This window comes from Schistocerca americana, unplaced genomic scaffold (assembly GCF_021461395.2).
Source record: "Schistocerca americana isolate TAMUIC-IGC-003095 unplaced genomic scaffold, iqSchAmer2.1 HiC_scaffold_16, whole genome shotgun sequence".
In the NCBI taxonomy this organism is placed as follows: Eukaryota; Metazoa; Arthropoda; class Insecta; order Orthoptera; family Acrididae; genus Schistocerca; species Schistocerca americana.
The window spans coordinates 2530589-2541474 of NW_025725687.1; positions in this window are offsets into that span (position 1 = coordinate 2530589).

Below are 10886 nucleotides of genomic sequence, written 5' to 3' on the forward strand. Positions count from 1 at the left end.
GCAGAATGCTGACTTAAGTACAAGACTGACACTCTAACTTTCTATGATTTGAACCTCTTCTGTGACTCTAGTTTTAGATTCCGATGCTTCACTTCAGGTTTACTGTATCCCTTGGACCTTCTTATTGACGATGAAACATGGAAATTGCATCCGAATTTCATACAAAAGTGACAATGCCTACTTAAGTACAAGAGGAGTGACACTCTAACTTTCTATGATATGAATTGCTCCTGTGAGTCCAGTTTTAGATTCCGATGCTTCACTTCAGGTTTACTGTATACCTTGGACTTTCTTATTGACGATGAAACACAGAAATTGCATCCGAATTTAATACAATAGGCACAATGAAGACTTAAGTACAAGAGGACGGACACTCTAACTGTCTATGATACGAACCTCTCCTGTGAGTCGAGTTTTAGATTCCGATGCTTCACTTCAGGTTTGCTGTATACCTTGGACGTTCTTATTGACGATGAAACACAGAAATTGCATCCGAATTTAATACAAAAGGCACAATGTTGACTTATGTACAAGAGGAGTGACACTCTAACTATCTATGATTTTAACCGCTCCTGTGAGTCCAGTTTTAGATTCTGATGCTTCACTTCAGGTTTACTGTATACCTTTGACCTTCCTATTGACGATGAATCACAGAAATTGTATCCGAATTTAATACAAAAGGCACAATGCCGACTTACGTAGAAGAGGACTGACACTATAACTTTCTATGATTTGAACCTCTCCTGTGAGTTGAGTATTAGATTCCGATGCTTCACTTAAGGTTTACTGTATACCTTGGACCTTCTTATTGATGATCAAACACAGAAATTGCATGCGAATTTAATACAAAAGGAACAATGCCGACGAAAGTAGAAGTTGATCGACACACTAACTTTCTATGATTTGAACCTCTCCTGTGAGTCCAGTTTTAGATTCCGATGCTTCACTTCAGGTTTACTGTATACCTTAAATCATTTAATTGACGATGAAGCACAGAAATTGCATTTGAATTTAATACGAAATGCACCTTGCCGACTTAAGTACAAGAGGACTGACACTCTAACTTTTTATGATGTGAACCGCTCCTGTGAGTCCAGTTTTAGATTCCGATGCTTCTCTTCAGTTTTACTGTATACCTTGGATCTTCTTATTGACGATGAAACATAGATATTACATCCGAATTTAATACAAAAGGCACAATGCCGACTTAAGTACAAGACGACTGACACTCTAACTTTCTGCTATTCAAACCTCTCCTGTGAGTCCGTTTTTAGATTCCGATGCTCCACTTCAGCTTTACTGTATCCCTTGGACCTTCTTATTTACGATGAAGCACAGAAATTGCATCCGAATTTAATATAAAAGGCACAATGCCGACTTAAGTACAAGAGGACAGACACTCTAACTTACTTTGATTTAAACCTCTCCTGTGAGTCCAGTTTTAGATTCCGATGCTTCACTTCAGGTTTACTGTATCCCTTGGACCTTCTTATTGACGATGAAACACAGAAATTGCATCCGACTTTAATACAAAAGGCACAATGCCGACTTAAGTACAAGAGGACTGACACTCTATATTTCTACGATTGGAACCTCTCCTGTGAGTCCAGTTTTAGATTCCGATGCTTCACTTCACTTTTACAGTATACCTAAGACCTTCTTATTGACGATGAAACACAAAAATTGCATCCGAATTTAATACAAAAGGCACAGTGCCGACTTAAGTACAAGAGGACTGACACTCTAACTTTCTATGTTTCGAACCTCTCCTATGAGTCGAGTTTTAGATTCCGATGCTTCACTTCAGGTTTGCTGTATACCTTGGACGTTCTTATTGACGATGAAACACAGAAATTGTATCCGAATTTAATACAAAAGGCAGAATGCTGACTTAAGTAGAAGAGGACTGACACTATAACTTAATATGATTTGAACCTCTCCTGTGAGTCCAGTTTTAGATTCCGATGCTTCACTTCAGGTTTACTGTATACCTTGGACCATCTTATTGACGATGAAACATAGAAATTGCATCCAAATTTAATACAAAAGGCACAATGCCGACTTAAGTACAAGAGGACCGACACTCTATCTTTCTTTGATTTAAACCTCTACTGTGAGTCCAGTTTTAAATTCCGATGCTTCACTTCAGGTGTACTGTATCCGTTGGACCTTCTTATTAACGATGAAACACAGAAATTGCACCCGAATTTAATACAAAAGGCAGAATGCTGACTTAAGTACAAGACTGACACTCTAACTTTCTATGATTTGAACCTCTTCTGTGACTCCAGTTTTAGATTCCGATGCTTCACTTCAGGTTTACTGTATCCCTTGGACCTTCTTATTGACGATGAAACATGGAAATTGCATCCGAATTTCATACAAAAGTGACAATGCCTACTTAAGTACAAGAGGAGTGACACTCTAACTTTCTATGATATGAATTGCTCCTGTGAGTCCAGTTTTAGATTCCGATGCTTCACTTCAGGTTTACTGTATACCTTGGACCTTCTTATTGACGATGAAACACAGAAAATGCATCCGAATTTAATACAAAAGTCACAATGACGACTTAAGTACAAGAGGACAGACACTGTAAATTTCTTTGATTTAAACCTCTCCTGTGAGTCCAGTTTTAGATTCCGATGCTTCACTTCAGGTTTACTCTATCCCTTGGACCTTCGTATTGACGATGAAACACAGAAATTGTATCCGAATTTAATACAAAAGGCAAAATGCTGACTTACGTAGAAGAGGACTGACACTCTAACTTTCTATGATCGGAACGTCTCCTGTGAGACCAGTTTTAGATTCCGATGCTTCACTTCAGGTTTAATGTATAACTTGGCCCTTCTTATTGTCAATGAAACACAGAAATTGCATCCGAATTTAATACAAAAGGCACAATGCCGACTTAAGTACAAGAGGACCGACACTCTATCTTTCTTTGATTTAAACCTCATCTGTGAGTCTAGTTTCAGATTAGGATGCTTCACTTCAGGTTTACTGTATCCGTTGGACCTTCTTATTGACGATGAAACACAGAACTTGCATCCGAATTTAATACAAAAGGCAGAATGCTGACTTATGTACAAGACTGACACTCTAACTTTCTATGATTTGAACCCCTTCTGTGGGTCCAGTTTGAGATTCCGATGCTTCACTTCAGGTTTACTGTATCCCTTGGATCTTCTTATTGACGATGAAACAGAGAAATTGCATCCGAATTTAATGCAAAAGGCACAATGCCGACTTAATTACAAGAGGACTGACACTCTAACTTTCTATGATTTGAACCTCTCCTGTGAGTCCACTTTTAGATTCCGATGCTTCACTTCAGCTCTCCTGTATACCTTGGACCTTCTTATTGACGATCAAACACAGAAATTGCATCCGAATTTAATACAAAAGGCACAATGCCGACTTAAGTACAAGAGGACTGACACTCTCATTTTCTATGTTTTGAACCCCTCCTGTGAGTCCAGTTTTAGATTCCGATGCTTCACTTCAGGTTTACTGTATTCCTTGACCTTCTTATAGACGATGATGCACAGAAATTACATCCGAATTTAATACAAAAAACACAATGCCGACATAAGTTCAAGAGGACTGACACTCTAACTTTCTATGATTTGAACCTCTCCTGTGAGTCTAGTTTTGGATTCCGATGCTTCACTTCAGGTTTACTGGATCCCTTGGACCTTCTTGTTGACGATGAAACACAGAAATTGCTACCGAATTTAATACAAACGGCACAATGCCGACTTAAGTACAAGAGGTCTGACACTCTAACTTTCTATGATGTGAACCTCTCCTGTGAGTCCAGTTTTAGATTCCGATGCTTCTCTTCAGATTTACAGTATACCTTGGACCTTCTTATTGACGATGAAACATGGAAATTGCATCCGAATTTTATACAAAAGGCACAATGCCGACTTAAGTACAAGACGACTGGCACTCTAACTTTCTGTGATTTGAACCTCTCCTGTACGTCCAGTTTTACATTCCAATGCTTCAGTTCAGGTTTACTGTATCCCTTGGACCTTCATATTGACGATGAAACACAGAAATTGCATCCGAATTTAATACAAAAGGCACAATGCCGACTTAAGTACTAGAGGACTGACACTCTAACTTTCTGTGATTTGAACCTAACCTGTGACTCCAGTTTTAGATTCCGATGCTTCACTTCACGTTTACTGTATCCTTTGAACCTTTTTATTGACGATGAAACACAGAAAAGGCTCCGAATTTAATACAAAAGGCACAATGCCGACCTAAGTACAAGAGGACTGACACTCTATCTTTCTGTGATTTGAACCTCTCCTGTGAGTCCGGTTTTAGATTCCAATGCTTCACTTCAGGTTTACTATATACCTTGGACCTTCTTATAGACGATGAAACACAGAAATTGCATCCGAATTTAATACAAAATGCACAATGCCGACTTAAGTACAAGAGGACTGACACTATAACTTTCTATGATTTGAACCTCTCCTGTGAGTTGAGCTTTAGATTCCGATGCTTCACTTCAGGTTTACTGTATAATTTGGACCATCTTATGGATGATCAAACACAGAAATTGCATCCTAATTTAATACAAAAGGCACAATGCCGACTTAGGTACAAGAGGACTGACACTCTAACATTCTATGATAGGAACCTCTCCTGTGAGTCCAGTTTTAGATTCCGATGCTTCGCTTCAGGTTTTCAGTATACCTAAGGCCGTCTTATTGACGATGAAACACAGAAATTGCATCCGAATTTAATACAAAAGGCACAATGCCGACTTAAGTACAAGAGGACTGACACTCTAACTTTCTATGATTTGAACCTCTCCTGTGAGTCCAGTTTTAGATTCCGATGCTTCACTTCAGGTTTACTGTATCCCTTGGACCTACTTATTGACGATGAAACACAGAAATTGCTACCGAATTTAATACAAACGGCACAATGCCGACTTAAGTACAAGAGGATTGACACTCTAACTTTCTATGATGTGAACCTCTCCTGTGAGTCCAGTTTTAGATTCCGATGCTTCTCTTCAGTTTTACAGAATACCTTGGACCTTCTTATTGACGATGAAACATAGAAATTGCATTTGAATTTTATACAAAAGGCACAATGCCGACTTAAGTACAAGACGACTGTCACTCTAACTTTCTGTGATTTGAACCTCTCCTGAGAGTCCAATTTTAGATTCCGATGTTTCAGTTCAGGTTTACTGTATCCCTTGGACCTTCTTATTGACGATGAAACACAGAAATTGCATCCGAATTTAATACAAAAGGCACAATGACGACTTATGTACAAGAGGACTGACACTCTAACTTTCTGTGATTTGAACCTCTCCTGTGAGTCCAGTTTTAGATTCCGATGCATCACTTCAGGTTTACTGTATCCTTTGGACCTTTTTATTCACGATGAAACACAGAAATTGCATCCGAATTTAATACAAAAGGCACAATGCCGACTGAAGTACAAGAGGACTGACACTCTATCTTTCTATGATTTGAACTTCGAATGTGAGTCCAGTTTCAGATTCCGATGCTTTACTTCAGGTTTACTGTATACCTTGGACCTTCTTATTGACGATGAAGCACAGAAATTGCATCCAAATTTAATACAAAACGCACAATGCCGACTTAAGTACAAGAGAACAGACACTCTAACTTTCTTTGATTTAAACTTCTCCTGTGCGTCCAGTTTTAGATTCCTATGCTTCACTTCAGGTTTACTGTATACCTTGGACCATCTTATTGACGATGAAACATAGAAATTGCATCCGAATTTAATACAAAAGGCACAATGCCGACTTAAGTACAAGAGGACCGACACTCTATCTTTCTTTGATTTAAACCTCTACTGTGAGTCCAGTTTTAAATTCCGATGCTTCACTTCAGGTGTACTGTATCCGTTGGACCTTCTTATTAACGATGAAACACAGAAATTGCACCCGAATTTAATACAAAAGGCAGAATGCTGACTTAAGTACAAGACTGACACTCTAACTTTCTATGATTTGAACCTCTTCTGTGACTCTAGTTTTAGATTCCGATGCTTCACTTCAGGTTTACTGTATCCCTTGGACCTTCTTATTGACGATGAAACATGGAAATTGCATCCGAATTTCATACAAAAGTGACAATGCCTACTTAAGTACAAGAGGAGTGACACTCTAACTTTCTATGATATGAATTGCTCCTGTGAGTCCAGTTTTAGATTCCGATGCTTCACTTCAGGTTTACTGTATACCTTGGACTTTCTTATTGACGATGAAACACAGAAATTGCATCCGAATTTAATACAATAGGCACAATGAAGACTTAAGTACAAGAGGACGGACACTCTAACTGTCTATGATACGAACCTCTCCTGTGAGTCGAGTTTTAGATTCCGATGCTTCACTTCAGGTTTGCTGTATACCTTGGACGTTCTTATTGACGATGAAACACAGAAATTGCATCCGAATTTAATACAAAAGGCACAATGTTGACTTATGTACAAGAGGAGTGACACTCTAACTATCTATGATTTTAACCGCTCCTGTGAGTCCAGTTTTAGATTCTGATGCTTCACTTCAGGTTTACTGTATACCTTTGACCTTCCTATTGACGATGAATCACAGAAATTGTATCCGAATTTAATACAAAAGGCACAATGCCGACTTACGTAGAAGAGGACTGACACTATAACTTTCTATGATTTGAACCTCTCCTGTGAGTTGAGTATTAGATTCCGATGCTTCACTTAAGGTTTACTGTATACCTTGGACCTTCTTATTGATGATCAAACACAGAAATTGCATGCGAATTTAATACAAAAGGAACAATGCCGACGAAAGTAGAAGTTGATCGACACACTAACTTTCTATGATTTGAACCTCTCCTGTGAGTCCAGTTTTAGATTCCGATGCTTCACTTCAGGTTTACTGTATACCTTAAATCATTTAATTGACGATGAAGCACAGAAATTGCATTTGAATTTAATACGAAATGCACCTTGCCGACTTAAGTACAAGAGGACTGACACTCTAACTTTTTATGATGTGAACCGCTCCTGTGAGTCCAGTTTTAGATTCCGATGCTTCTCTTCAGTTTTACTGTATACCTTGGATCTTCTTATTGACGATGAAACATAGATATTACATCCGAATTTAATACAAAAGGCACAATGCCGACTTAAGTACAAGACGACTGACACTCTAACTTTCTGCTATTCAAACCTCTCCTGTGAGTCCGTTTTTAGATTCCGATGCTCCACTTCAGCTTTACTGTATCCCTTGGACCTTCTTATTTACGATGAAGCACAGAAATTGCATCCGAATTTAATATAAAAGGCACAATGCCGACTTAAGTACAAGAGGACAGACACTCTAACTTACTTTGATTTAAACCTCTCCTGTGAGTCCAGTTTTAGATTCCGATGCTTCACTTCAGGTTTACTGTATCCCTTGGACCTTCTTATTGACGATGAAACACAGAAATTGCATCCGACTTTAATACAAAAGGCACAATGCCGACTTAAGTACAAGAGGACTGACACTCTATATTTCTACGATTGGAACCTCTCCTGTGAGTCCAGTTTTAGATTCCGATGCTTCACTTCACTTTTACAGTATACCTAAGACCTTCTTATTGACGATGAAACACAAAAATTGCATCCGAATTTAATACAAAAGGCACAGTGCCGACTTAAGTACAAGAGGACTGACACTCTAACTTTCTATGTTTCGAACCTCTCCTATGAGTCGAGTTTTAGATTCCGATGCTTCACTTCAGGTTTGCTGTATACCTTGGACGTTCTTATTGACGATGAAACACAGAAATTGTATCCGAATTTAATACAAAAGGCAGAATGCTGACTTAAGTAGAAGAGGACTGACACTATAACTTAATATGATTTGAACCTCTCCTGTGAGTCCAGTTTTAGATTCCGATGCTTCACTTCAGGTTTACTGTATACCTTGGACCATCTTATTGACGATGAAACATAGAAATTGCATCCAAATTTAATACAAAAGGCACAATGCCGACTTAAGTACAAGAGGACCGACACTCTATCTTTCTTTGATTTAAACCTCTACTGTGAGTCCAGTTTTAAATTCCGATGCTTCACTTCAGGTGTACTGTATCCGTTGGACCTTCTTATTAACGATGAAACACAGAAATTGCACCCGAATTTAATACAAAAGGCAGAATGCTGACTTAAGTACAAGACTGACACTCTAACTTTCTATGATTTGAACCTCTTCTGTGACTCCAGTTTTAGATTCCGATGCTTCACTTCAGGTTTACTGTATCCCTTGGACCTTCTTATTGACGATGAAACATGGAAATTGCATCCGAATTTCATACAAAAGTGACAATGCCTACTTAAGTACAAGAGGAGTGACACTCTAACTTTCTATGATATGAATTGCTCCTGTGAGTCCAGTTTTAGATTCCGATGCTTCACTTCAGGTTTACTGTATACCTTGGACCTTCTTATTGACGATGAAACACAGAAAATGCATCCGAATTTAATACAAAAGTCACAATGACGACTTAAGTACAAGAGGACAGACACTGTAAATTTCTTTGATTTAAACCTCTCCTGTGAGTCCAGTTTTAGATTCCGATGCTTCACTTCAGGTTTACTCTATCCCTTGGACCTTCGTATTGACGATGAAACACAGAAATTGTATCCGAATTTAATACAAAAGGCAAAATGCTGACTTACGTAGAAGAGGACTGACACTCTAACTTTCTATGATCGGAACGTCTCCTGTGAGACCAGTTTTAGATTCCGATGCTTCACTTCAGGTTTAATGTATAACTTGGCCCTTCTTATTGTCAATGAAACACAGAAATTGCATCCGAATTTAATACAAAAGGCACAATGCCGACTTAAGTACAAGAGGACCGACACTCTATCTTTCTTTGATTTAAACCTCATCTGTGAGTCTAGTTTCAGATTAGGATGCTTCACTTCAGGTTTACTGTATCCGTTGGACCTTCTTATTGACGATGAAACACAGAACTTGCATCCGAATTTAATACAAAAGGCAGAATGCTGACTTATGTACAAGACTGACACTCTAACTTTCTATGATTTGAACCCCTTCTGTGGGTCCAGTTTGAGATTCCGATGCTTCACTTCAGGTTTACTGTATCCCTTGGACCTTCTTATTGACGATGAAACACAGAAATTGCATCCGAATTTAATACAAAAGGCACAATGCCGACTTAATTACAAGAGGACTGACAATCTAACTTTCTATGATTTGAACCTCTCCTGTGAGTCAACTTTTAGATTCCGATGCTTCACTTCAGCTCTCCTGTATACCTTGGACCTTCTTATTGACGATGAAACACAGAAATTGCATCCGAATTTAATACAAAAGGCACAATGCCGACTTAAGTACAGGAGGACTAACACTCTCACTTTCTATGTTTTGAACCCCTCCTGTGAGTCCAGTTTTAGATTCCGATGCTTCACTTCAGGTTTACTGTATTCCTTGACCTTCTTATTGACGATGGAGCACAGAAATTACATCCGAATTTAATACAAAAAGCACAATGCCGACATAAGTTCAAGAGGACTGACACTCTAACTTTCTATGATTTGAACCTCTCCTGTGAGTCTAGTTTTAGATTCCGATGCTTCACTTCAGGTTTACTGGATCCCTTGGACATTCTTGTTGACGATGAAACACAGAAATTGCTACCGAATTTAATACAAACGGCACAATGCCGACTTAAGTACAAGTGGTCTGACACTCTAACTTTCTATGATGTGAACCTCTCCTGTGAGTCCAGTTTTAGATTCCGATGCTTCTCTTCAGATTTACAGTATACCTTGGACCTTCTTATTGACGATGAAACATGGAAATTGCATCCGAATTTTATACAAAAGGCACAATGCCGACTTAAGTACAAGACGACTGGCACTCTAACTTTCAGTGATTTGAACATCTCCTGTACGTCCAGTTTTACATTCCAATGCTTCAGTTCAGGTTTACTGTATCCCTTGGACCTTCATATTGACGATGAAACACAGAAATTGCATCCGAATTTAATACAAAAGGCACAATGCCGACTTAAGTACTAGAGGACTGACACTCTAACTTTCTGTGATTTGAACCTATCCTGTGACTCCAGTTTTAGATTCCGATGCTTCACTTCAAGTTTACTATATACCTTGGACCTTCTTATAGACGATGAAACACAGAAATTGCATCCGAATTTAATACAAAATGCACAATGCCGACTTAAGTACAAGAGGACTGACACTATAACTTTCTATGATTTGAACCTCTCCTGTGAGTTGAGCTTTAGATTCCGATGCTTCACTTCAGGTTTACTGTATAACTTGGACCATCTTATGGATGATCAAACACAGAAATTGCATCCTAATTTAATACAAAAGGCACAATGCCGACTTAGGTACAAGAGGACTGACACTCTAACAATCTATGATAGGAACCTCTCCTGTGAGTCCAGTTTTAGATTCCGATGCTTCGCTTCAGGTTTTCAGCATACCTAAGGCCGTCTTATTGACGATGAAACACAGAAATTGCATCCGAATTTAACACAAAAGGCACAATGTCGACTTAAGTACAAGAGGACTGACACTCTAACTTTCTATGATTTGAACCTCTCCTGTGAGTCCAGTTTTAGATTCCGATGCTTCACTTCAGGTTTACTGTATCCCTTGGACCTACTTATTGACGATGAAACACAGAAATTGCTACCGAATTTAATACAAACGGCACAATGCCGACTTAAGTACAAGAGGATTGACACTCTAACTTTCTATGATGTGAACCTCTCCTGTGAGTCCAGTTTTAGATTCCGATGCTTCTCTTCAGTTTTACAGAATACCTTGGACCTTCTTATTGACGA